Source organism: Schistocerca nitens, unplaced genomic scaffold (genome assembly GCF_023898315.1).
Source record: "Schistocerca nitens isolate TAMUIC-IGC-003100 unplaced genomic scaffold, iqSchNite1.1 HiC_scaffold_468, whole genome shotgun sequence".
Classification (NCBI taxonomy): Eukaryota; Metazoa; Arthropoda; class Insecta; order Orthoptera; family Acrididae; genus Schistocerca; species Schistocerca nitens.
Window position 1 is genome coordinate 8,334,706 of NW_026046001.1, and position 25,199 is coordinate 8,359,904.

Here is a 25,199-nt window from a genome sequence, read left to right on the forward strand (position 1 = left end):
CTGCGCAGGAACAGCTGCGCAGAAACAGCTGCGCAGGAACAGCTGCGCAGGAACAGCTGCGCAGAAACAGCTGCGCAGGAACAGCTGCGCAGGAACAGCTGCGCAGGAACAGCTGCGCAGGAACAGCTGCGCAGAAACTGCTGCGCAGAAACTGCTGCGCAGAAACTGCTGCGCAGAAACAGCTGCGCAGGAACAGCTGCGCAGGAACAGCTGCGCAGGAACAGCTGCGCAGGAACAGCTGCGCAGGAACAGCTGCGCAGGAACAGCTGCGCAGAAACAGCTGCGCAGGAACAGCTGCGCAGAAACAGCTGCGCAGGAACAGCTGCGCAGAAACAGCTGCGCAGGAACAGCTGCGCAGAAACAACTGCGCAGAAACAACTGCGCAGAAACAGCTGCGCAGGAACAGCTGCGCAGAAACAGCTGCGCAGAAACAGCTGCGCAGAAACAGCTTCGCAGAAACAGCTGCGCAGAAACAGCTGCGCAGAAACAGCTGCGCAGAAACAGCTGCGCAGGAACAGCTGCGCAGAAACAGCTGCGCAGAAACAGCTGCGCAGAAACAGCTGCGCAGAAACAGCTGCGCAGAAACAGCTGCGCAGAAACAGCTGCGCAGAAACAGCTGCGCAGAAACAGCTGCGCAGAAACAGCTGCGCAGAAACAGCTGCGCAGAAACAGCTGCGCAGAAACAGCTGCGCAGAAACAGCTGCGCAGGAGCAGCTGCGCAGGAACAGCTGCGCAGGAACAGCTGCACAGGAACAGCTGCGCAGGAACAGCTGCACAGGAACAGGTGCGCAGGAACAGGTGCGAAGGAACAGGTGCGGAGGAACAGGTGCGCAGGAACAGCTGCGCAGGAACAGGTGCGCAGGAGCAGGTGCGCAGGAACAGCTGCGCAGGAACAGCTGCGCAGGAACAGCTGCGCAGGAACAGCTGCGCAGGAACAGCTGCGCAGGAACAGCTGCGCAGGAACAGCTGCGCAGGAACAGGTGCGCAGGAACAGCTGCGCAGGAACAGCTGCGCAGAAACAGCTGCGCAGAAACAGCTGCGCAGAAACAGCTGCGCAGAAACAGCTGCGCAGAAACAGCTGCGCAGAAACAGCTGCGCAGAAACAGCTCCGCAGAAACAGCTGCGCAGAGACAGCTGCGCAGAGACAGCTGCGCAGATACAGCTGCGCAGAAACAGCTGCGCAGAAACAGCTGCGCAGAAACAGCTGCGCAGAAACAGTTGCGCAGAAACAGCTGCGCAGAAACAGCTGCGCAGAAACAGCTGCGCAGAAACAGCTGCGCAGAAACAGATGCGAAGAAACAGCTGCGCAGAAACAGCTGCGCAGAAACAGCTGCGCAGAAACAGCGGCGCAGAAACAGCGGCGCAGAAACAGCTGCGCAGGAACAGCTGCGCAGAAACAGCTGCGCAGAAACAGCTGCGCAGGAACAGCTGCGCAGGAACAGCTGCGCAGAAACAGCTGCGCAGAAACAGCTGCGCAGAAACAGCTGCGCAGAAACAGCTGCGCAGGAACAGCTGCGCAGGAACAGCTGCGCAGAAACAGCTGCGCAGAAACAGCTGCGCAGAAACAGCTGCGCAGAAACAGCTGCGCAGGAACAGCTACGCAGAAACAGCTGCGCAGAAACAGCTGCGCAGAAACAGCTGCGCAGAAACAGCTGCGCAGAAACAGCTGCGCAGAAACAGCTGCGCAGAGACAGCTGCGCAGAAACAGCTGCGCAGAGACAGCTGCGCAGAAACAGCTGCGCAGAAACAGCTGCGCAGAAACAGCTGCGCAGAAACAGCTGCGCAGAAACAGCTGCGCAGAAACAGCTGCGCAGAAACAGCTGCGCAGAAACAGCTGCGCAGAAACAGCTGCGCAGAAACAGCGGCGCAGAAACAGCGGCGCAGAAACAGCGGCGCAGAAACACTCTATAGCCTCTGGTTACAGGAGCGTACCTCCATGTTCAATGTTTTTTGGGCAGTTGAACATGTAAAGTTGAATCCCGTACGCGCGTGGTAGGATCTCTAGACCACGCGCGCGTACGGAGTTCGTCACCCATGCTGTTGCAGTGAAGTCTCATCAGAAAATCAGAAACAGCTGCGCGGAGACGGCTGCGCAGAAGCGGCTGCGCGGAAGCGGCTGCGCGGAAACGGCTGCGCGGAAACGGCTGCGCGGAAACGGCTGCGCGAGAACAGCTGCGCGAGAACAGGTGCGCGGGAACAGGTGCGCGGGAACAGCTGCGCAGGAACAGCTGCGCAGGAACAGCTGCGCAGGAACAGCTGCGCAGGAACAGGTGCGCAGGAACAGGTGCGCAAAAACAGGTGCGCAAAAACAGGTGCGCAGGAACAGGTGCGCAGGAACAGCTGCGCAGGAACAGCTGCGCAGGAACAGCTGCGCAGGAACAGCTGCGCAGGAACAGCTGCGCAGGAACAGCTGCGCAGAAACAGCTGCGCAGGAACAGCTGCGCAGAAACAGCTGCGCAGGAACAGCTGCACAGAAACAACTGCACAGAAACAACTGCGCAGAAACAGCTGCGCAGGAACAGCTGCGCAGAAACAGCTGCGCAGAAACAGCTGCGCAGAAACAGCTTCGCAGAAACAGCTGCGCAGAAACAGCTGCGCAGAAACAGCTGCGCAGGAACAGCTGCGCAGGAACAGCTGCGCAGAAACAGCTGCGCAGAAACAGCTGCGCAGGAACAGCTGCGCAGAAACAGCTGCGCAGAAACAGCTGCGCAGGAACAGCTGCGCAGAAACAGCTGCGCAGAAACAGCTGCGCAGAAACAGCTGCGCAGAAACAGCTGCGCAGAAACAGCTGCGCAGAAACAGCTGCGCAGGAACAGCTGCGCAGGAACAGCTGCGCAGAAACAGCTGCGCAGGAGCAGCTGCGCAGGAACGGCTGCGCAGGAACAGCTGCGCAGGAACAGCTGCGCAGGAACAGCTGCGCAGGAACAGGTGCGCAGGAACAGGTGCGCAGGAACAGGTGCGGAGGAACAGGTGCGCAGGAACAGCTGCGCAGGAACAGGTGCGCAGGAGCAGGTGCGCAGGAACAGCTGCGCAGGAACAGCTGCGCAGGAACAGCTGCGCAGGAACAGGTGCGCAGGAACAGGTGCGCAGGAACAGGTGCGCAGGAACAGCTGCGCAGAAACAGCTGCGCAGAAACAGCTGCGCAGAAACAGCTGCGCAGAAACAGCTGCGCAGAAACAGCTGCGCAGAAACAGCTGCGCAGAAACAGCTGCGCAGAAACAGCTCCGCAGAGACAGCTGCGCAGAGACAGCTGCGCAGAGACAGCTGCGCAGAGACATCTGCGCAGTTACAGCTGCGCAGAAACAGCTGCGCAGAAACAGCTGCGCAGAAACAGCTGCGCAGAAACAGCTGCGCAGAAACAGCTGCGCAGAAACAGCTGCGCAGAAACAGCTGCGCAGAAACAGCTGCGCAGAAACAGATGCGAAGAAACAGCTGCGCAGAAACAGCTGCGCAGAAACAGCGGTGCAGAAGCAGCGGCGCAGAAACAGCTGCGCAGGAACAGCTGCGCAGGAACAGCTGCGCAGAAACAGCTGCGCAGAAACAGCTGCGCAGGAACAGCTGCGCAGAAACAGCTGCGCAGAAACAGCTGCGCAGAAACAGCTGCGCAGGAACAGCTGCGCAGGAACAGCTGCGCAGAAACAGCTGCGCAGAAACAGCTGCGCAGAAACAGCTGCGCAGAAACAGCTTCGCAGAAACAGCTGCGCAGGAACAGCTACGCAGAAACAGCTGCGCAGAAACAGCTGCGCAGAAACAGCTGCGCAGAAACAGCTGCGCAGAAACAGCTGCGCAGAAACAGCTGCGAAGAAACAGCTGCGCAGAGACAGCTGCGCAGAGACAGCTGCGCAGAAACAGCTGCGAAGAAACAGCTGCGCAGAAACAGCTGCGCAGAAACAGCTGCGCAGAAACAGCTGCGCAGAAACAGCTGCGCAGAAACAGCTGCGCAGAAACAGCTGCGCAGAAACAGCTGCGCAGAAACAGCGGCGCAGAAACAGCGGCGCAGAAACACTCTATAGCCTCCGGTTACAGGAGCGTACCTCCATGTTCAATGTTTTTTGGGCAGTTGAACATGTAAAGTTGAATCCCGTACGCGCGTGGTAGGATCTCTAGACCACGCGCGCGTACGGAGTTCGTCACCCATGCTGTTGCAGTGAAGTCTCATCAGAAAATCAGAAACAGCTGCGCGGAGACGGCTGCGCAGAAGCGGCTGCGCGGAAGCGGCTGCGCGGAAACGGCTGCGCGGAAACGGCTGCGCGGAAACGGCTGCGCGAGAACAGCTGCGCGAGAACAGGTGCGCGGGAACAGCTGCGCGGGAACAGCTGCGCAGGAACAGCTGCGCAGGAACAGCTGCGCAGGAACAGGTGCACAAAAACAGGTGCGCAGGAACAGCTGCGCAGGAACAGCTGCGCAGGAACAGCTGCGCAGGAACAGCTGCGCAGAAACAGCTGCGCAGAAGCAGCTGCGCAGAAGCAGCTGCGCAGAAGCAGCTGCGCAGAAACAGCTGCGCAGAAACAGCTGCGCAGATACAGCTGCGCAGATACAGCTGCGCTGAAACAGCTGCGCAGAAACAGCTGCGCAGGAACAGCTGCGCAGAAACAGCTGCGCAGGAACAGCTGCGCAGGAACAGCTGCGCAGGAACAGCTGCGCAGGAACAGCTGCGCAGGAACAGCTGCACAGGAACAGCTGCGCAGAAACAGCTGCGCAGGAACAGCTGCACAGGAACAGCTGCGCAGGAACAGCTGCGCAGGAACAGCTGCGCAGGAACAGCTGCGCAGGAACAGCTGCGCAGGTACAGCTGCGCAGGAACAGCTGCGCAGGAACAGCTGCGCAGGAACAGCTGCGCAGGAACAGCTGCGCAGGAACAGTTGCGCAGGAGCAGCTGCGCAGGAACAGCTGCGCAGGAACAGCTGCGCAGAAACAGCTGTGCAGGAACAGCTGCGCAGAAACAGCTGCGCAGAAACAGCTGCGCAGGAACAGCTGCGCAGGAACAGCTGCGCAGGAACAGCTGCGCAGGAACAGCTGCGCAGAAACAGCTGCGCAGAAACAGCTGCGCAGGAACAGCTGCGCAGGAACAGCTGCGCAGGAACAGCTGCGCAGGAACAGCTGCGCAGAAACTGCTGCGCAGAAACTGCTGCGCAGAAACAGCTGCGCAGAAACAGCTGCGCAGAAACAGCTGCGCAGGAACAGCTGCGCAGAAACAGCTGCGCAGAAACAGCTGCGCAGAAACAGCTTCGCAGAAACAGCTGCGCAGAAACAGCTGCGCAGAAACAGCTGCGCAGGAACAGCTGCGCAGAAACAGCTGCGCAGAAACAGCTGCGCAGGAACAGCTGCGCAGGAACAGCTGCGCAGAAACAGCTGCGCAGGAACAGCTGCGCAGAAACAGCTGCGCAGGAACAGCTGCGCAGGAACAGCTGCGCAGGAACAGCTGCGCAGGAACAGCTGCGCAGGAACAGCTGCGCAGAAACAGCTGCGCAGAAACAGCTGCGCAGAAACAGCTGCGCAGAAACAGCTGCGCAGGAACAGCTGCGCAGGAACAGCTGCGCAGGAACAGCTGCGCAGGAACAGCTGCGCAGGAACAGCTGCGCAGGAACAGCTGCGCAGGAACAGCTGCGCAGGTACAGCTGCGCAGGAACAGCTGCGCAGGAACAGCTGCGCAGGAACAGCTGCGCAGGAACAGCTGCGCAGGTACAGCTGCGCAGGAACAGTTGCGCAGGAGCAGCTGCGCAGGAACAGCTGCGCAGGAACAGCTGCGCAGGAACAGCTGCGCAGGAACAGCTGCGCAGAAACAGCTGCGCAGAAACAGCTGCGCAGGAACAGCTGCGCAGGAACAGCTGCGCAGGAGCAGCTGGGCAGGAACAGCTGCGCAGGAACAGCTGCGCAGAAACAGCTGCGCAGAAACAGCTGCGCAGAAACAGCTGCGCAGAAACAGCTGCGCGGGAACAGCTGCGCAGGAACAGCTGCGCAGGAACAGCTGCGCAGGAACAGCTGCGCAGGAACAGCTGCGCAGAAACTGCTGCGCAGAAACTGCTGCGCAGAAACAGCTGCGCAGAAACAGCTGCGCAGGAACAGCTGCGCAGGAACAGCTGCGCAGGAACAGCTGCGCAGGAACAGCTGCGCAGGAACAGCTGCGCAGGAACAGCTGCGCAGGAACAGCTGCGCTGGAACAGCTGCGCAGAAACAGCTGCGCAGAAACAGCTGCGCAGAAACAGCTGCGCAGAAACAGCTGCGCAGAAACAGCTGCGCAGGAACAGCTGCGCAGGAACAGCTGCGCAGGAACAGCTGCGCAGGAACAGCTGCGCAGGAACAGCTGCGCAGGTACAGCTGCGCAGGAACAGCTGCGCAGGAACAGCTGCGCAGGAACAGCTGCGCAGGAACAGTTGCGCAGGAGCAGCTGCGCAGGAACAGCTGCGCAGGAACAGCTGCGCAGAAACAGCTGCGCAGGAACAGCTGCGCAGAAACAGCTGCGCAGAAACAGCTGCGCAGGAACAGCTGCGCAGGAACAGCTGCGCAGGAACAGCTGCGCAGGAACAGCTGCGCAGAAACAGCTGCGCAGAAACAGCTGCGCAGAAACAGCTGCGCAGGAACAGCTGCGCAGGAACAGCTGCGCAGGAACAGCTGCGCAGGAACAGCTGCGCAGGAACAGCTGCGCAGGAACAGCTGCGCAGAAACAGCTGCGCAGAAACAGCTGCGCAGAAACAGCTGCGCAGGAACAGCTGCGCAGGAACAGCTGCGCAGGAACAGCTGCGCAGGAACAGCTGCGCAGGAACAGCTGCGCAGGAACAGCTGCGCAGGTACAGCTGCGCAGGAACAGTTGCGCAGGAGCAGCTGCGCAGGAACAGCTGCGCAGGAACAGCTGCGCAGAAACAGCTGCGCAGGAACAGCTGCGCAGAAACAGCTGCGCAGAAACAGCTGCGCAGGAACAGCTGCGCAGGAACAGCTGCGCAGGAGCAGCTGTGCAGGAACAGCTGCGCAGGAACAGCTGCGCAGAAACAGCTGCGCAGAAACAGCTGCGCAGAAACAGCTGCGCAGAAACAGCTGCGCGGGAACAGCTGCGCAGGAACAGCTGCGCAGGAACAGCTGCGCAGGAACAGCTGCGCAGGAACAGCTGCGCAGAAACTGCTGCGCAGAAACTGCTGCGCAGAAACAGCTGCGCAGAAACAGCTGCGCAGGAACAGCTGCGCAGGAACAGCTGCGCAGGAACAGCTGCGCAGGAACAGCTGCGCAGGAACAGCTGCGCAGGAACAGCTGCGCAGGAACAGCTGCGCTGGAACAGCTGCGCAGAAACAGCTGCGCAGGAACAGCTGCGCAGAAACAGCTGCGCAGGAACAGCTGCGCAGAAACAACTGCGCAGAAACAACTGCGCAGAAACAGCTGCGCAGAAACAGCTGCGCAGAAACAGCTGCGCAGAAACAGCTTCGCAGAAACAGCTGCGCAGAAACAGCTGCGCAGAAACAGCTGCGCAGGAACAGCTGCGCAGAAACAGCTGCGCAGAAACAGCTGCGCAGAAACAGCTGCGCAGAAACAGCTGCGCAGAAACAGCTGCGCAGAAACAGCTGCGCAGAAACAGCTGCGCAGGAACAGCTGCGCAGAAACAGCTGCGCAGGAGCAGCTGCGCATGAACAGCTGCGCAGGAACAGCTGCGCAGGAACAGCTGCGCAGGAACAGCTGCGCAGGAACAGGTGCGCAGGAACAGGTGCGCAGGAACAGGTGCGGAGGAACAGGTGCGCAGGAACAGCTGCGCAGGAACAGGTGCGCAGGAGCAGGTGCGCAGGAACAGCTGCGCAGGAACAGCTGCGCAGGAACAGCTGCGCAGGAACAGGTGCGCAGGAACAGGTGCGCAGGAACAGGTGCGCAGGAACAGGTGCGCAGAAACAGCTGCGCAGAAACAGCTGCGCAGGAACAGCTACGCAGAAACAGCTGCGCAGAAACAGCTGCGCAGAAACAGCTGCGCAGAAACAGCTGCGCAGAAACAGCTGCGCAGAAACAGCTGCGCAGAAACAGCTGCGCAGAAACAGCTGCGCAGAAACAGCTGCGCAGAGACAGCTGCGCAGAAACAGCTGCGAAGAAACAGGTTCGCAGAAACAGCTGCGCAGAAACAGCTGCGCAGAAAAAGCTGCGCAGAAACAGCTGCGCAGAAACAGCTGCGCAGAAACAGCTGCGCAGAAACAGCTGCGCAGAAACAGCTGCGCAGAAACAGCTGCGCAGAAACAGCGGCGCAGAAACAGCGGCGCAGAAACACTCTATAGCCTCCGGTTACAGGAGCGTACCTCCATGTTCAATGTTTTTTGGGCAGTTGAACATGTAAAGTTGAATCCCGTACGCGCGTGGTAGGATCTCTAGACCACGCGCGCGTACGGAGTTCGTCACCCATGCTGTTGCAGTGAAGTCTCATCAGAAAATCAGAAACAGCTGCGCGGAGACGGCTGCGCAGAAGCGGCTGCGCGGAAGCGGCTATGCGGAAACGGCTGCGCGGAAACGGCTGCGCGGAAACGGCTGCGCGGAAACGGCTGCGCGAGAACAGCTGCGCGAGAATAGGTGCGCGGGAACAGCTGCGCAGGAACAGCTGCGCAGGAACAGCTGCGCAGGAACAGCTGCGCAAAAACAGGTGCGCAGGAACAGCTGCGCAGGAACAGCTGCGCAGGAACAGCTGTGCAGAAACAGCTGCGCAGGAACAGCTGCGCAGAAACAGCTGCGCAGAAACAGCTGCGCAGAAACAGCTTCGCAGAAACAGCTGCGCAGGAACAGCTGCGCAGAAACAGCTGCGCAGAAACAGCTGCGCAGGAACAGCTGCGCAGAAAAAGCTGCGCAGAAACAGCTGCGCAGAAACAGCTGCGCAGGAACAGCTGCGCAGAAACAGCTGCGCAGAAACAGCTGCGCAGGAACAGCTGCGCAGAAACAGCTGCGCAGAAGCAGCTGCGCAGAAGCAGCTGCGCAGAAGCAGCTGCGCAGAAGCAGCTGCGCAGAAACAGCTGCGCAGAAACAGCTGCGCAGATACAGCTGCGCAGATACAGCTGCGCTGAAACAGCTGCGCAGAAACAGCTGCGCAGAAACAGCTGCGCAGAAACAGCTGCGCAGGAACAGCTGCGCAGGAACAGCTGCGCAGGAACAGCTGCGCAGGAACAGCTGCGCAGGAACAGCTGCGCAGGAACAGCTGCGCAGGAACAGCTGCGCAGGAACAGCTGCGCAGGAACAGCTGCGCAGAAACAGCTGCGCAGAAACAGCTGCGCAGAAACATCTGCGCAGGAACAGCTGCGCAGGAACAGCTGCGCAGGAACAGCTGCGCAGGAACAGCTGCGCAGGAACAGCTGCGCAGGAACAGCTGCGCAGGTACAGCTGCGCAGGAACAGCTGCGCAGGAACAGCTGCGCAGGAACAGCTGCGCAGGAACAGCTGCGCAGGAACAGCTGCGCAGGTACAGCTGCGCAGGAACAGTTGCGCAGGAACAGCTGCGCAGGAACAGCTGCGCAGAAACAGCTGCGCAGGAACAGCTGCGCAGAAACAGCTGCGCAGAAACAGCTGCGCAGGAACAGCTGCGCAGGAACAGCTGCGCAGGAACAGCTGCGCAGGAACAGCTGCGCAGGAACAGCTGCGCAGGAACAGCTGCGCAGGAACAGCTGCGCAGAAACAGCTGCGCAGAAACAGCTGCGCAGGAACAGCTGCGCAGAAACAGCTGCGCAGAAACAGCTGCGCAGAAACAGCTGCGCAGGAACAGCTGCGCAGGAACAGCTGCGCAGGAACAGCTGCGCAGGAACAGCTGCGCAGAAACTGCTGCGCAGAAACTGCTGCGCAGAAACAGCTGCGCAGAAACAGCTGCGCAGAAACAGCTGCGCAGAAACAGCTGCGCAGAAACAGCTGCGCAGAAACAGCTGCGCAGAAACAGCTGCGCAGAAACAGCTGCGCAGGAACAGCTGCGCTGAAACAGCTGCGCAGAAACAGCTGCGCAGAAACAGCTGCGCAGGAACAGCTGCGCAGGAACAGCTGCGCAGGAACAGCTGCGCAGGAACAGCTGCGCAGGAACAGCTGCGCAGAAACAGCTGCGCAGGAACAGCTGCGCAGGAACAGCTGCGCAGGAACAGCTGCGCAGGAACAGCTGCGCAGAAACTGCTGCGCAGAAACTGCTGCGCAGAAACTGCTGCGCAGAAACAGCTGCGCAGAAACAGCTGCGCAGGAACAGCTGCGCAGGAACAGCTGCGCAGGAACAGCTGCGCAGGAACAGCTGCGCAGGAACAGCTGCGCAGGAACAGCTGCGCAGAAACAGCTGCGCAGGAACAGCTGCGCAGAAACAGCTGCGCAGGAACAGCTGCGCAGAAACAACTGCGCAGAAACAACTGCGCAGAAACAGCTGCGCAGAAACAGCTGCGCAGAAACAGCTTCGCAGAAACAGCTGCGCAGAAACAGCGGCGCAGAAACAGCTGCGCAGGAACAGCTGCGCAGGAACAGCTGCGCAGAAACAGCTGCGCAGAAACAGCTGCGCAGGAACAGCTGCGCAGAAACAGCTGCGCAGAAACAGCTGCGCAGGAACAGCTGCGCAGAAACAGCTGCGCAGAAACAGCTGCGCAGAAACAGCTGCGCAGAAACAGCTGCGCAGAAACAGCTGCGCAGAAACAGCTGCGCAGAAACAGCTGCGCAGGAACAGCTGCGCAGAAACAGCTGCGCAGGAGCAGCTGCGCAGGAACAGCTGCGCAGGAACAGCTGCGCAGGAACAGCTGCGCAGGAACAGCTGCGCAGGAACAGCTGCGCAGGAACAGCTGCGCAGGAACAGGTGCGCAGGAACAGGTGCGGAGGAACAGGTGCGCAGGAACAGCTGCGCAGGAACAGGTGCGCAGGAGCAGGTGCGCAGGAACAGCTGCGCAGGAACAGCTGCGCAGGAACAGCTGCGCAGGAACAGGTGCGCAGGAACAGGTGCGCAGGAACAGCTGCGCAGAAACAGCTACGCAGAAACAGCTGCGCAGAAACAGCTGCGCAGAAACAGCTGCGCAGAAACAGCTGCGCAGAAACAGCTGCGCAGAAACAGCTGCGCAGAAACAGCTGCGCAGAAACAGCTCCGCAGAAACAGCTGCGCAGAGACAGCTGCGCAGAGACAGCTGCGCAGAGACATCTGCGCAGTTACAGCTGCGCAGAAACAGCTGCGCAGAAACAGCTGCGCAGAAACAGCTGCGCAGAAACAGCTGCGCAGAAACAGCTGCGCAGAAACAGCTGCGCAGAAACAGCTGCGCAGAAACAGCTGCGCAGGAACAGATGCGAAGAAACAGCTGCGCAGAAACAGCTGCGCAGAAACAGCTGCGCAGAAACAGCGGCGCAGAAACAGCGGCGCAGAAACAGCTGCGCAGGAACAGCTGCGCAGGAACAGCTGCGCAGAAACAGCTGCGCAGAAACAGCTGCGCAGGAACAGCTGCGCAGAAACAGCTGCGCAGAAACAGCTGCGCAGAAACAGCTACGCAGGAACAGCTGCGCAGGAACAGCTGCGCAGGAACAGCTGCGCAGAAACAGCTGCGCAGAAACAGCTGCGCAGAAACAGCTGCGCAGAAACAGCTTCGCAGAAACAGCTGCGCAGGAACAGCTACGCAGAAACAGCTGCGCAGAAACAGCTGCGCAGAAACAGCTGCGCAGAAACAGCTGCGCAGAAACAGCTGCGCAGAAACAGCTGCGCAGAGACAGCTGCGCAGAGACAGCTGCGCAGAAACAGCTGCGAAGAAACAGCTGCGCAGAAACAGCTGCGCAGAAACAGCTGCGCAGAAAAAGCTGCGCAGAAACAGCTGCGCAGAAACAGCTGCGCAGAAACAGCTGCGCAGAAACAGCTGCGCAGAAACAGCTGCGCAGAAACAGCTGCGCAGAAACAGCGGCGCAGAAACAGCGGCGCAGAAACACTCTATAGCCTCCGGTTACAGGAGCGTACCTCCATGTTCAATGTTTTTTGGGCAGTTGAACATGTAAAGTTGAATCCCGTACGCGCGTGGTAGGATCTCTAGACCACGCGCGCGTACGGAGTTCGTCACCCATGCTGTTGCAGTGAAGTCTCATCAGAAAATCAGAAACAGCTGCGCGGAGACGGCTGCGCAGAAGCGGCTGCGCGGAAGCGGCTGCGCGGAAACGGCTGCGCGGAAACGGCTGCGCGGAAACGGCTGCGCGAGAACAGCTGCGCGAGAACAGGTGCGCGGGAACAGCTGCGCGGGAACAGCTGCGCAGGAACAGCTGCGCAGGAACAGCTGCGCAGGAACAGCTGCGCAGGAACAGGTGCGCAAAAACAGGTGCGCAGGAACAGGTGCGCAGGAACAGCTGCGCAGGAACAGCTGCGCAGGAACAGCTGCGCAGGAACAGCTGCGCAGGAACAGCTGCGCAGAAACAGCTGCGCAGGAACAGCTGCGCAGGAACAGCTGCGCAGAAACAGCTGCGCAGAAACAGCTGCGCAGAAACAGCTGCGCAGAAACAGCTTCGCAGAAACAGCTGCGCTGGAACAGCTGCGCAGAAACGGCTGCGCAGAAACGGCTGCGCAGAAACGGCTGCGCAGAAACGGCTGCGCAGAAACGGCTGCGCAGAAACGGCTGCGCAGAAACGGCTGCGCAGAAACGGCTGCGCAGAAAAGGCTGCGCAGAAACGGCTGCGCAGAAACAGCTGCGCAGAAACGGCTGCGCAGAAGCAGCTGCGCAGAAACAGCTGCGCAGAAGCAGCTGCGCAGAAGCAGCTGCGCAGAAGCAGCTGCGCAGAAGCAGCTGCGCAGAAGCAGCTGCGCAGAAGCAGCTGCACAGAAGCAGCTGCGCAGAAGCAGCTGCGCAGAAAGAGCTGCGCAGAAACAGCTGCGCGGATACAGCTGCGCAGATACAGCTGCGCAGAAACAGCTGCGCAGAAACAGCTGCGCAGAAACAGCTGCGCAGAAACAGCTGCGCAGAAACAGCTGCGCAGGAACAGCTGCGCAGGAACAGCTGCGCAGGAACAGCTGCGCAGGAACAGCTGCGCAGGAACAGCTGCGCAGGAACAGCTGCGCAGGAACAGCTGCGCAGGAACAGCTGCGCAGGAACAGCTGCGCAGGTACAGCTGCGCAGGAACAGCTGCGCAGAAACAGCTGCGCAGGAACAGCTGCGCAGGAACAGCTGCGCAGGAACAGCTGCGCAGGAACAGCTGCGCAGGTACAGCTGCGCAGGAACAGCTGCGCAGGAACAGCTGCGCAGGAACAGCTGCGCAGGAACAGCTGCGCAGAAACAGCTGCGCAGGAACAGCTGCGCAGAAACAGCTGCGCAGGAACAGCTGCGCAGAAACAGCTGCGCAGGAACAGCAGCGCAGGAACAGCTGCGCAGGAACAGCTGCGCAGGAACAGCTGCGCAGAAACAGCTGCGCAGCAACAGCTGCGCAGGAACAGCTGCGCAGAAACAGCTGCGCAGAAACAGCTGCGCAGGAACAGCTGCGCAGGAACAGCTGTGCAGGAACAGCTGCGCAGGAACAGCTGCGCAGAAACAGCTGCGCAGGAACAGCTGCGCAGAAACAGCTGCGCAGAAACAGCTGCGCAGAAACAGCTGCACAGAAACAGCTTCGCAGAAACAGCTGCGCAGGAACAGCTGCGCAGAAACAGCTGCGCAGAAACAGCTGCGCAGGAACAGCTGCGCAGAAAAAGCTGCGCAGAAACAGCTGCGCAGAAACAGCTGCGCAGGAACAGCTGCGCAGAAACAGCTGCGCAGAAACAGCTGCGCAGGAACAGCTGCGCAGAAACAGCTGCGCAGAAACAGCTGCGCAGAAACAGCTGCGCAGAAACAGCTGCGCAGAAACAGCTGCGCAGAAACAGCTGCGCAGGAACAGCTGCGCAGAAACAGCTGCGCAGGAGCAGCTGCGCAGGAACAGCTGCGCAGGAACAGCTGCGTAGGAACAGCTGCGCAGGAACAGCTGCGCAGGAACAGGTGCGCAGGAACAGCTGCGCAGGAACAGGTGCGGAGGAACAGGTGCGCAGGAACAGCTGCGCAGGAACAGGTGCGCAGGAGCAGGTGCGCAGGAACAGCTGCGCAGGAACAGCTGCGCAGGAACAGCTGCGCAGGAACAGGTGCGCAGGAACAGGTGCGCAGGAACAGCTGCGCAGAAACAGCTGCGCAGAAACAGCTGCGCAGAAACAGCTGCGCAGGAACAGCTGCGCAGAAACAGCTGCGCAGAAACAGCTGCGCAGAAACAGCTGCGCAGAAACAGCTGCGCAGAAACAGCTGCGCAGAAACAGCTGCGCAGAAACAGCTGCGCAGAGACAGCTGCGCAGAGACAGCTGCACAGAGACAGCTGCGCAGAAACAGCTGCGCAGATACAGCTGCGCAGAAACAGCTGCGCAGAAACAGCTGCGCAGAAACAGCTGCGCAGAAACAGCTGCGCAGAAACAGCTGCGCAGAAACAGCTGCGCAGAAACAGATGCGCAGAAACAGCTGCGCAGAAACAGCTGCACAGAAACAGCTGCGCAGAAACAGCTGCGCAGAAACAGCTGCGCAGAAACAGCTGCGCAGAAACAGCTGCGCAGAAACATCTGCGCAGAAACAGCTGCGCAGAAACAGATGCGCAGAAACAGCTGCGCAGAAACAGCTGCGCAGAAACAGCGGCGCAGAAACAGCGGCGCAGAAACACTCTATAGCCTCCGGTTACAGGAGCGTACCTCCATGTTCAATGATTTTTGGGCAGTTGAACATGTAAAGTTGAATCCCGTACGCGCGTGGTAGGATCTCTAGACCACGCGCGCGTACGGAGTTCGTCACCCATGCTGTTGCAGTGAAGTCTCTTCAGAAAATCAGAAACAGCTGCGCGGAGACGGCTGCGCAGAAGCGGCTGCGCGGAAGCGGCTGCGCGGAAGCGGCTGCCCGGAAGCGGCTGCGCGGAAACGGCTGCGCGGAAACGGCTGCGCGGAAACGGCTGCGCGGAAACGGCTGCGCGGAAACGGCCGCGCGGGAACAGGTGCGGGGGAACAGGTGCGCAGGAACAGCTGCGCAGGAACAGCTGCGCAGGAACAGCTGCGCAGGAACAGCTGCGCAGGAACAGGTGCGCAGGAGCAGGTGCGCAAAAACAGGTGCGCAAAAACAGGTGCGCAGGAATAGGTGCGCAGGAACAGGTGCGCAGGAACAGCTGCGCAGGAACAGCTGCGCAGGAACAGCTGCGCAGGAACAGCTGCGCAGGAACAGCTGCGCAGGAACAGCTGCGCAGGAACAGGTGCGCAGGAACAGCTGCGCAGGAACAGCTGCGCAGGAACAGCTGCGCAGGAACAGCTGCGCAGGAACAGCTGCGCAGAAACAGCTGCGCAGAAACAGCAGCGCAGAAACAGCTGCGCAGAAACAGCCGCGCAGAAACAGCCTCGCAGAAACAGCCGCGCAGAAACAGCCGCGCAGCAACAGCCGCGCAGCAACAGCCGCGCAGGAACAGCCGCGCAGGAACAGCCGCGCAGGAACAGCCGCGCAGGAACAGCTGCGCAGGAACAGCTGCGCAGGAACAGCTGCGCAGAAACAGCTGCGCAGAAACAGCTGCGCAGGAACAGCTGCGCAGGAACAGCTGCGCAGGATCAGCTGCGCAGAAACAGCTGCGCAGAAACAGCTGCGCAGGAACAGCTGCGCAGGAACAGCTGCGCAGAAACAGCTGCGCAGAAACAGCTGCGCAGAAACAGCTGCGCAGAAACAGCTGCGCAGGAACAGCTGCGCAGAAACAGCTGCGCAGAAACAGCTGCGCAGAAACAGCTGCGCAGGAACAGCTGCGCAGAAACAGCTGCGCAGAAACAGCTGCGCAGAAACAGCTGCGCAGAAACAGCTTCGCAGAAACAGCTGCGCAGAAACAGCTGCGCAGAAACAGCTGCGCAGAAACAGCTGCGCAGGAACAGCTGCGCAGAAACAGCTGCGCAGAAACAGCTGCGCAGAAACAGCTGCGCAGGAACAGCTGCGCAGAAACAGCTGCGCAGAAACAGCTGCGCAGGAACAGCTGCGCAGAAACGGCTGCGCAGAAACAGCTGCGCAGAAACAGCTGCGCAGAAACAGCTTCGCAGAAACAGCTGCGCAGGAACAGCTGCGCAGAAACAGCTGCGCAGAAGCAGCTGCGCAGAAACAGCTGCGCAGAAACAGCTGCGCAGAAACAGCTGCGCAGAAACAGCTGCGCAGAAACAGCTGCGCAGGAACAGCTGCGCAGAAACAGCTGCGCAGGAGCTGCTGCGCAGGAACAGCTGTGCAGGAGCAGCTGCGCAGGAACAGCTGTGCAGGAACAGCTGCGCAGGAACAGCTGCGCAGGAACAGCTGCGCAGGAACAGCTGCGCAGGAACAGCTGCGCAGGAACAGGTGCGCAGGAACAGGTGCGCAGGAACAGCTGCGCAGGAACAGCTGCGCAGGAACAGGTGCGCACGAACAGCTGCGCAGGAACAGGTGCGCAGGAACAGGTGCGCAGGAACAGGTGCGCAGGAACAGCTGCGCAGGAACAGGTGCGCAGGAACAGCTGCGCAGGAACAGCTGCGCAGGGACAGCTGCGCAGGAACAGGTGCGCAGGAACAGGTGCGCAGGAACAGCTGCGCAGTAACAGCTGCGCAGAAACAGCTGCGCAGAAACAGCCGCGCAGAAACAGCTGCGCAGAAACAGCTGCGCAGAAACAGCTGCGCAGAAACAGCTGCGCAGAAACAGCTGCGCAGAAACAGCTGCGCAGAAACAGCTGCGCAGAGACAGCTGCGCAGAGACAGCTGCGCAGAGACAGCTGCGCAGAGACAGCTGCGCAGAAACAGCTGCGCAGAAACAGCTGCGCAGAAACAGCTGCGCAGAAACAGCTGCGCAGAAACAGCTGCGCAGAAACAGCTGCGCAGAAACAGCTGCGCAGAAACAGCTGCGCAGAAACAGCGGCGCAGAAACACTCTATAGCCTCCGGTTACAGGAGCGTACCTCCATGTTCAATGTTTTTTGGGCAGTTGAACATGTAAAGTTGAATCCCGTACGCGCGTGGTAGGATCTCTAGACCACGCGCGCGTACGGAGTTCGTCACCCATGCTGTTGCAGTGAAGTCTCATCAGAAAATCAGAAACAGCTGCGCGGAGACGGCTGCGCAGAAGCGGCTGCGCGGAAGCGGCTGCGCGGAAACGGCTGCGCGGAAACGGCTGCGCGGAAACGGCTGCGCGGAAACGGCTGCGCGGGAACGGCTGCGCGGGAACGGCTGCGCGGGAACAGGTGCGCGGGAACAGGTGCGCGGGAACAGGTGCGCGGGAACAGCTGCGCAGGAACAGCTGCGCAGGAACAGGTGCGCAGGAACAGGTGCGCAGGAACAGGTGCGCAGGTACAGGTGCGCAGGAACAGGTTCGCAGGAACAGGTGCGCAGGAACAGCTGCGCAGGAACAGCTGCGCAGGAACAGGTGCGCAGGAACAGCTGCGCAGGAACAGCTGCGCAGGAACAGCTGCGCAGGAACAGCTGCGCAGGAACAGCTGCGCAGAAACAGCTGCGCAGAAACAGCTGCGCAGAAACAGCCGCGCAGAAACAGCCTCGCAGAAACAGCCTCGCAGAAACAGCCGCGCAGAATCAGCCGCGCAGAAACAGCCGCGCAGGAACAGCCGCGCAGGAACAGCCGCGCAGGAACAGCTGCACAGGAACAGCTGCGCAGGAACAGCTGCGCAGGAACAGCTGCGCAGGAACAGCTGCGCAGGAACAGCTGCGCAGGAACAGCTGCGCAGAAACAGCGGCGCAGAAACAGCGGCGCAGAAACACTCTATAGCCTCCGGTTACAGGAGCGTACCTCCATGTTCAATGTTTTTTGGGCAGTTGAACATGTAAAGTTGAATCCCGTACGCGCGTGGTAGGATCTCTAGACCACGCGCGCGTACGGAGTTCGTCACCCATGCTGTTGCAGTGCAGTCTCATCAGAAAATCAGAAACAGCTGCGCAGAAGCGGCTGCGCAGGAACAGCTGCGCAGAAGCGGCTGCGCAGAAGCGGCTGCGCAGAAGCGGCTGCGCAGAAGCGGCTGCGCAGAAGCGGCTGCGCAGAAGCGGCTGCGCAGAAGCGGCTGCGCAGAAGCGGCTGCGCACAAGCGGCTGCGCACAAGCGGCTGCGCAGAAGCGGCTGCGCAGAAGCGGCTGCGCAGAAGCGGCTGCGCAGAAGCGGCTGCGCAGAAGCGGCTGCGCAGAAGCGGCTGCGCAGAAGCGGCTGCGCAGAAGCGGCTGCGCAGAAGCGGCTGCGCAGAAGCGGCTGCGCAGAAGCGGCTGCGCAGAAGCGGCTGCGCAGAAGCGGCTGCGCAGAAGCGGCTGCGCAGAAACGGCTGCGCAGAAACGGCTGCGCAGAAACTGCTGCGCAGAAACGGCTGCGCAGAAACGGCTGCGCAGCAGCGGCTGCGCAGAAGCGGCTGCGCAGAAGCGGCTGCGCAGAAGCGGCTGCGCAGAAGCGGCTGCGCAGAAGCGGCTGCGCAGAAGCGGCTGCGCAGAAACAGCTGCGCAGATGCAGCTGCGCAGAAACAGCTGCGCAGAAACAGCTGCGCAGAAACAGCTGCGCAGAAACAGCTGCGCAGAAGCGGCTGCGCAGAAGCGGCTGCGCAGAAGCGGCTGCGCAGAAGCGGCTGCGCAGAAGCGGCTGCGCAGATGCAGCTGCGCAGAAACAGCTGCGCAGAAACAGCTGCGCAGAAACAGCTGCGCAGAAACAACTGCGCAGAAGCGGCTGCGCAGAAGCGGCTGCGCAGAAGCGGCTGCGCAGAAGCGGCTGCGCAGAAGCGGCTGCGCGGAAGCGGCTGCGCGGAAGCGGCTGCGCGGAAGCGGCTGCGCGGAAACGGCTGCGCGGAAACGGCTGCGCGGAAACGGCTGCGCGGAAGCGGCTGCGCGGAAGCGGCTGCGCGGAAGCGGCTGCGCGGAAGCGGCTGCGCGGAAGCGGCTGCGCAGAAGCGGCTGCGCAGAAGCGGCTGCGCAGAAGCGGCTGCGCAGAAGCGGCTGCGCAGAAGCGGCTGCGCAGAAACGGCTGCGCAGAAACGGCTGCGCAGAAACGGCTGCGCAGAAACGGCTGCGCAGAAACGGCTGCGCAGAAACGGCTGCGCAGAAACGGCTGCGCAGAAGCGGCTGCGCAGAAGCAGCTGCGCAGAAGCAGCTGCGCAGAAGCAGCTGCGCAGAAGCAGCTGCGCAGAAGCAGCTGCGCAGAAGCAGCTGCGCAGAAGCAGCTGCGCAGAAGCAGCTGCGCAGAAGCAGCTGCGCAGAAACAGCTGCGCAGAAACAGCTGCGCAGAAACAGCTGCGCAGGAACAGCTGCGCAGGAACAGCTGCGCAGGAACAGCTGCGCAGGAACAGCTGCGCAGGAACAGCTGCGCAGGAACAGCTGCGCAGGAACAGCTGCGCAGGAACAGCTGCGCAGGAACAGCTGCGCAGAAACAGCTGCGCTGGAACAGCTGCGCAGGAACAGCTGCGCAGGAACAGCTGCGCAGGAACAGCTGCGCAGAAACAGCTGCGCAGGAACAGCTGCGCAGGAACAGCTGCGCAGGAACAGCTGCGCAGGAACAGCTGCGCAGAAACTGCTGCGCAGAAACTGCTGCGCAGAAACTGCTGCGCAGAAACAGCTGCGCAGGAACAGCTGCGCAGGAACAGCTGCGCAGGAACAGCTGCGCAGGAACAGCTGCGCAGAAACAACTGCGCAGAAACAGCTGCGCAGGAACAGCTGCGCAGAAACAGCTGCGCAGAAACAGCTGCGCAGAAACAGCTTCGCAGAAACAGCTGCGCAGAAACAGCTGCGCAGAAACAACTGCGCAGAAACAGCTGCGCAGGAACAGCTGCGCAGAAACAGCTGCGCAGAAACAGCTGCGCAGAAACAGCTGCGCAGGAACAGCTGCGCAGGAACAGCTGCGCAGAAACAGCTGCGCAGGAACAGCTGCGCAGAAACAGCTGCGCAGAAACAGCTGCGCAGAAACAGCTGCGCAGAAACAGCTGCGCAGAAACAGCTGCGCAGAAACAGCTGCGCAGAAACAGCTGCGCAGAAACAGCTGCGCAGGAACAGCTGCGCAGAAACAGCTGCGCAGGAACAGCTGCGCAGGAACGGCTGCGCAGAAACGGCTGCGCAGAAACGGCTGCGCAGAAACGGCAGCGCAGAAACGGCTGCGCAGAAACGGCTGCGCAGAAACGGCTGCGCAGAAGCAGCTGCGCAGAAGCAGCTGCGCAGAAGCAGCTGCGCAGAAGCAGCTGCGCAGAAGCAGCTGCGCAGAAGCAGCTGCGCGGAAGCAGCTGCGCAGAAGCAGCTGCGCAGAAGCAGCTGCGCAGAAACAGCTGCGCAGAAACAGCTGCGCAGAAACAGCTGCGCAGGAACAGCTGCGCAGGAACAGCTGCGCAGGAACAGCTGCGCAGGAACAGCTGCGCAGGAACAGCTGCGCAGGAACAGCTGCGCAGGAACAGCTGCGCAGGAACAGCTGCGCAGGAACAGCTGCGCAGGAACAGCTGCGCAGGAACAGCTGCGCAGGAACAGCTGCGCAGGAACAGCTGCGCAGAAACAGCTGCGCAGAAACAGCTGCGCTGGAACAGCTGCGCAGGAACAGCTGCGCAGGAACAGCTGCGCAGGAACAGCTGCGCAGGAACAGCTGCGCAGAAACAGCTGCGCAGAAACAGCTGCGCAGGAACAGCTGCGCAGGAACAGCTGCGCAGGAACAGCTGCGCAGGAACAGCTGCGCAGAAACTGCTGCGCAGAAACAGCTGCGCAGAAACAGCTGCGCAGGAACAGCTGCGCAGGAACAGCTGCGCAGGAACAGCTGCGCAGGAACAGCTGCGCAGAAACAGCTGCGCAGGAACAGCTGCGCAGAAACAGCTGCGCAGGAACAGCTGCGCAGAAACAGCTGCGCAGGAACAGCTGCGCAGAAACAACTGCGCAGAAACAACTGCGCAGAAACAGCTGCGCAGGAACAGCTGCGCAGAAACAGCTGCGCAGAAACAGCTGCGCAGAAACAGCTTCGCAGAAATAGCTGCGCAGAAACAGCTGCGCAGGAACAGCTGCGCAGGAACAGCTGCGCAGAAACAGCTGCGCAGAAACAGCTGCGCAGGAACAGCTGCGCAGGAACAGCTGCGCAGAAACAGCTGCGCAGGAACAGCTGCGCAGAAACAGCTGCGCAGAAACAGCTGCGCAGAAACAGCTGCGCAGAAACAGCTGCGCAGAAACAGCTGCGCAGAAACAGCTGCGCAGAAACAGCTGCGCAGAAACAGCTGCGCAGGAACAGCTGCGCAGAAACAGCTGCGCAGGAACAGCTGCGCAGGAACAGCTGCGCAGGAACAGCTGCGCAGGAACAGGTGCGCAGGAACAGGTGCGCAGGAACAGGTGCGGAGGAACAGGTGCGCAGGAACAGCTGCGCAGGAACAGGTGCGCAGGAACAGCTGCGCAGGAACAGCTGCGCAGGAACAGCTGCGCAGGAACAGCTGCGCAGAAACTGCTGCGCAGAAACTGCTGCGCAGAAACTGCTGCGCAGAAACAGCTGCGCAGGAACAGCTGCGCAGGAACAGCTGCGCAGAAACTGCTGCGCAGAAACTGCTGCGCAGAAACTGCTGCGCAGAAACTGCTGCGCAGAAACTGCTGCGCAGAAACAGCTGCGCAGGAACAGCTGCGCAGGAACAGCTGCGCAGGAACAGCTGCGCAGGAACAGCTGCGCAGAAACAGCTGCGCAGAAACAGCTGCGCAGGAACAGCTGCGCAGGAACAGCTGCGCAGGAACAGCTGCGCAGGAACAGCTGCGCAGAAACTGCTGCGCAGAAACTGCTGCGCAGAAACTGCTGCGCAGAAACAGCTGCGCAGGAACAGCTGCGCAGGAACAGCTGCGCAGGAACAGCTGCGCAGGAACAGCTGCGCAGGAACAGCTGCGCAGGAACAGCTGCGCAGGAACAGCTGCGCAGAAACAGCTGCGCAGAAACAGCTGCGCAGGAACAGCTGCGCAGAAACAGCTGCGCAGGAACGGCTGCGCAGGAACGGCTGCGCAGAAACGGCTGCGCAGAAACGGCTGCGCAGAAACGGCAGCGCAGAAACGGCTGCGCAGAAACGGCTGCGCAGAAACGGCTGCGCAGAAGCAGCTGCGCAGAAGCAGCTGCGCAGAAGCAGCTGCGCAGAAGCAGCTGCTAGAAGCAGCTGCGCAGAAGCAGCTGCGCAGAAGCAGCTGCGCAGAAGCAGCTGCGCAGAAGCAGCTGCGCAGAAACAGCTGCGCAGAAACAGCTGCGCAGGAACAGCTGCGCAGGAACAGCTGCGCAGGAACAGCTGCGCAGGAACAGCTGCGCAGGAACAGCTGCGCAGGAACAGCTGCGCAGGAACAGCTGCGCAGGAACAGCTGCGCAGGAACAGCTGCGCAGGAACAGCTGCGCAGGAACAGGTGCGCAGGAACAGCTGCGCAGGAACAGCTGCGCAGGAACAGCTGCGCAGAAACAGCTGCGCAGAAACAGCAGCGCAGAAACAGCTGCGCAGAAACAGCCGCGCAGAAACAGCCTCGCAGAAACAGCCGCGCAGAAACAGCCGCGCAGCAACAGCCGCGCAGCAACAGCCGCGCAGGAACAGCCGCGCAGGAACAGCCGCGCAGGAACAGCCGCGCAGGAACAGCCGCGCAGGAACAGCCGCGCAGGAACAGCTGCGCAGAAACAGCTGCGCAGAAACAGCTGCGCAGGAACAGCTGCGCAGGAACAGCTGCGCAGGATCAGCTGCGCAGAAACAGCTGCGCAGAAACAGCTGCGCAGGAACAGCTGCGCAGGAACAGCTGCGCAGGAACAGCTGCGCAGAAACAGCTGCGCAGAAACAGCTGCGCAGAAACAGCTGCGCAGAAACAGCTGCGCAGGAACAGCTGCGCAGAAACAGCTGCGCAGAAACAGCTGCGCAGAAACAGCTGCGCAGGAACAGCTGCGCAGAAACAGCTGCGCAGAAACAGCTGCGCAGAAACAGCTGCGCAGAAACAGCTTCGCAGAAACAGCTGCGCAGAAACAGCTGCGCAGAAACAGCTGCGCAGAAACAGCTGCGCAGGAACAGCTGCGCAGAAACAGCTGCGCAGAAACAGCTGCGCAGAAACAGCTGCGCAGGAACAGCTGCGCAGAAACAGCTGCGCAGAAACAGCTGCGCAGGAACGGCTGCGCAGAAACGGCTGCGCAGAAACAGCTGCGCAGAAACAGCTGCGCAGAAACAGCTTCGCAGAAACAGCTGCGCAGGAACAGCTGCGCAGAAACAGCTGCGCAGAAGCAGCTGCGCAGAAACAGCTGCGCAGAAACAGCTGCGCAGAAACAGCTGCGCAGAAACAGCTGCGCAGAAACAGCTGCGCAGGAACAGCTGCGCAGAAAGAGCTGCGCAGGAGCTGCTGCGCAGGAACAGCTGTGCAGGAGCAGCTGCGCAGGAACAGCTGCGCAGGAACAGCTGCGCAGGAACAGCTGCGCAGGAACAGCTGCGCAGGAACAGCTGCGCAGGAACAGGTGCGCAGGAACAGGTGCGCAGGAACAGGTGCGCAGGAACAGCTGCGCAGGAACAGCTGCGCAGGAACAGGTGCGCACGAACAGCTGCGCAGGAACAGGTGCGCAGGAACAGGTGCGCAGGAACAGGTGCGCAGGAACAGCTGCGCAGGAACAGGTGCGCAGGAACAGCTGCGCAGGAACAGCTGCGCAGGGACAGCTGCGCAGGAACAGGTGCGCAGGAACAGGTGCGCAGGAACAGCTGCGCAGTAACAGCTGCGCAGAAACAGCTGCGCAGAAACAGCCGCGCAGAAACAGCTGCGCAGAAACAGCTGCGCAGAAACAGCTGCGCAGAAACAGCTGCGCAGAAACAGCTGCGCAGAAACAGCTGCGCAGAAACAGCTGCGCAGAGACAGCTGTGCAGAGACAGCTGCGCAGAGACAGCTGCGCAGAGACAGCTGCGCAGAAACAGCTGCGCAGAAACAGCTGCGCAGAAACAGCTGCGCAGAAACAGCTGCGCAGAAACAGCTGCGCAGAAACAGCTGCGCAGAAACAGCTGCGCAGAAACAGCTGCGCAGAAACAGCGGCGCAGAAACACTCTATAGCCTCCGGTTACAGGAGCGTACCTCCATGTTCAATGTTTTTTGGGCAGTTGAACATGTAAAGTTGAATCCCGTACGCGCGTGGTAGGATCTCTAGACCACGCGCGCGTACGGAGTTCGTCACCCATGCTGTTGCAGTGAAGTCTCATCAGAAAATCAGAAACAGCTGCGCGGAGACGGCTGCGCAGAAGCGGCTGCGCGGAAGCGGCTGCGCGGAAACGGCTGCGCGGAAACGGCTGCGCGGAAACGGCTGCGCGGAAACGGCTGCGCGGGAACGGCTGCGCGGGAACGGCTGCGCGGGAACAGGTGCGCGGGAACAGGTGCGCGGGAACAGGTGCGCGGGAACAGCTGCGCAGGAACAGCTGCGCAGGAACAGGTGCGCAGGAACAGGTGCGCAGGAACAGGTGCGCAGGTACAGGTGCGCAGGAACAGGTTCGCAGGAACAGGTGCGCAGGAACAGCTGCGCAGGAACAGCTGCGCAGGAACAGCTGCGCAGGAACAGCTGCGCAGGAACAGCTGCGCAGAAACTGCTGCGCAGAAACTGCTGCGCAGAAACTGCTGCGCAGAAACAGCTGCGCAGGAACAGCTGCGCAGGAACAGCTGCGCAGAAACTGCTGCGCAGAAACTGCTGCGCAGAAACTGCTGCGCAGAAACTGCTGCGCAGAAACTGCTGCGCAGAAACTGCTGCGCAGAAACAGCTGCGCAGGAACAGCTGCGCAGGAACAGCTGCGCAGGAACAGCTGCGCAGGAACAGCTGCGCAGAAACAGCTGCGCAGAAACAGCTGCGCAGGAACAGCTGCGCAGGAACAGCTGCGCAGGAACAGCTGCGCAGGAACAGCTGCGCAGAAACTGCTGCGCAGAAACTGCTGCGCAGAAACTGCTGCGCAGAAACAGCTGCGCAGGAACAGCTGCGCAGGAACAGCTGCGCAGGAACAGCTGCGCAGGAACAGCTGCGCAGGAACAGCTGCGCAGGAACAGCTGCGCAGGAACAGCTGCGCAGAAACAGCTGCGCAGAAACAGCTGCGCAGGAACAGCTGCGCAGAAACAGCTGCGCAGGAACGGCTGCGCAGGAACGGCTGCGCAGAAACGGCTGCGCAGAAACGGCTGCGCAGAAACGGCAGCGCAGAAACGGCTGCGCAGAAACGGCTGCGCAGAAACGGCTGCGCAGAAGCAGCTGCGCAGAAGCAGCTGCGCAGAAGCAGCTGCGCAGAAGCAGCTGCTAGAAGCAGCTGCGCAGAAGCAGCTGCGCAGAAGCAGCTGCGCAGAAGCAGCTGCGCAGAAGCA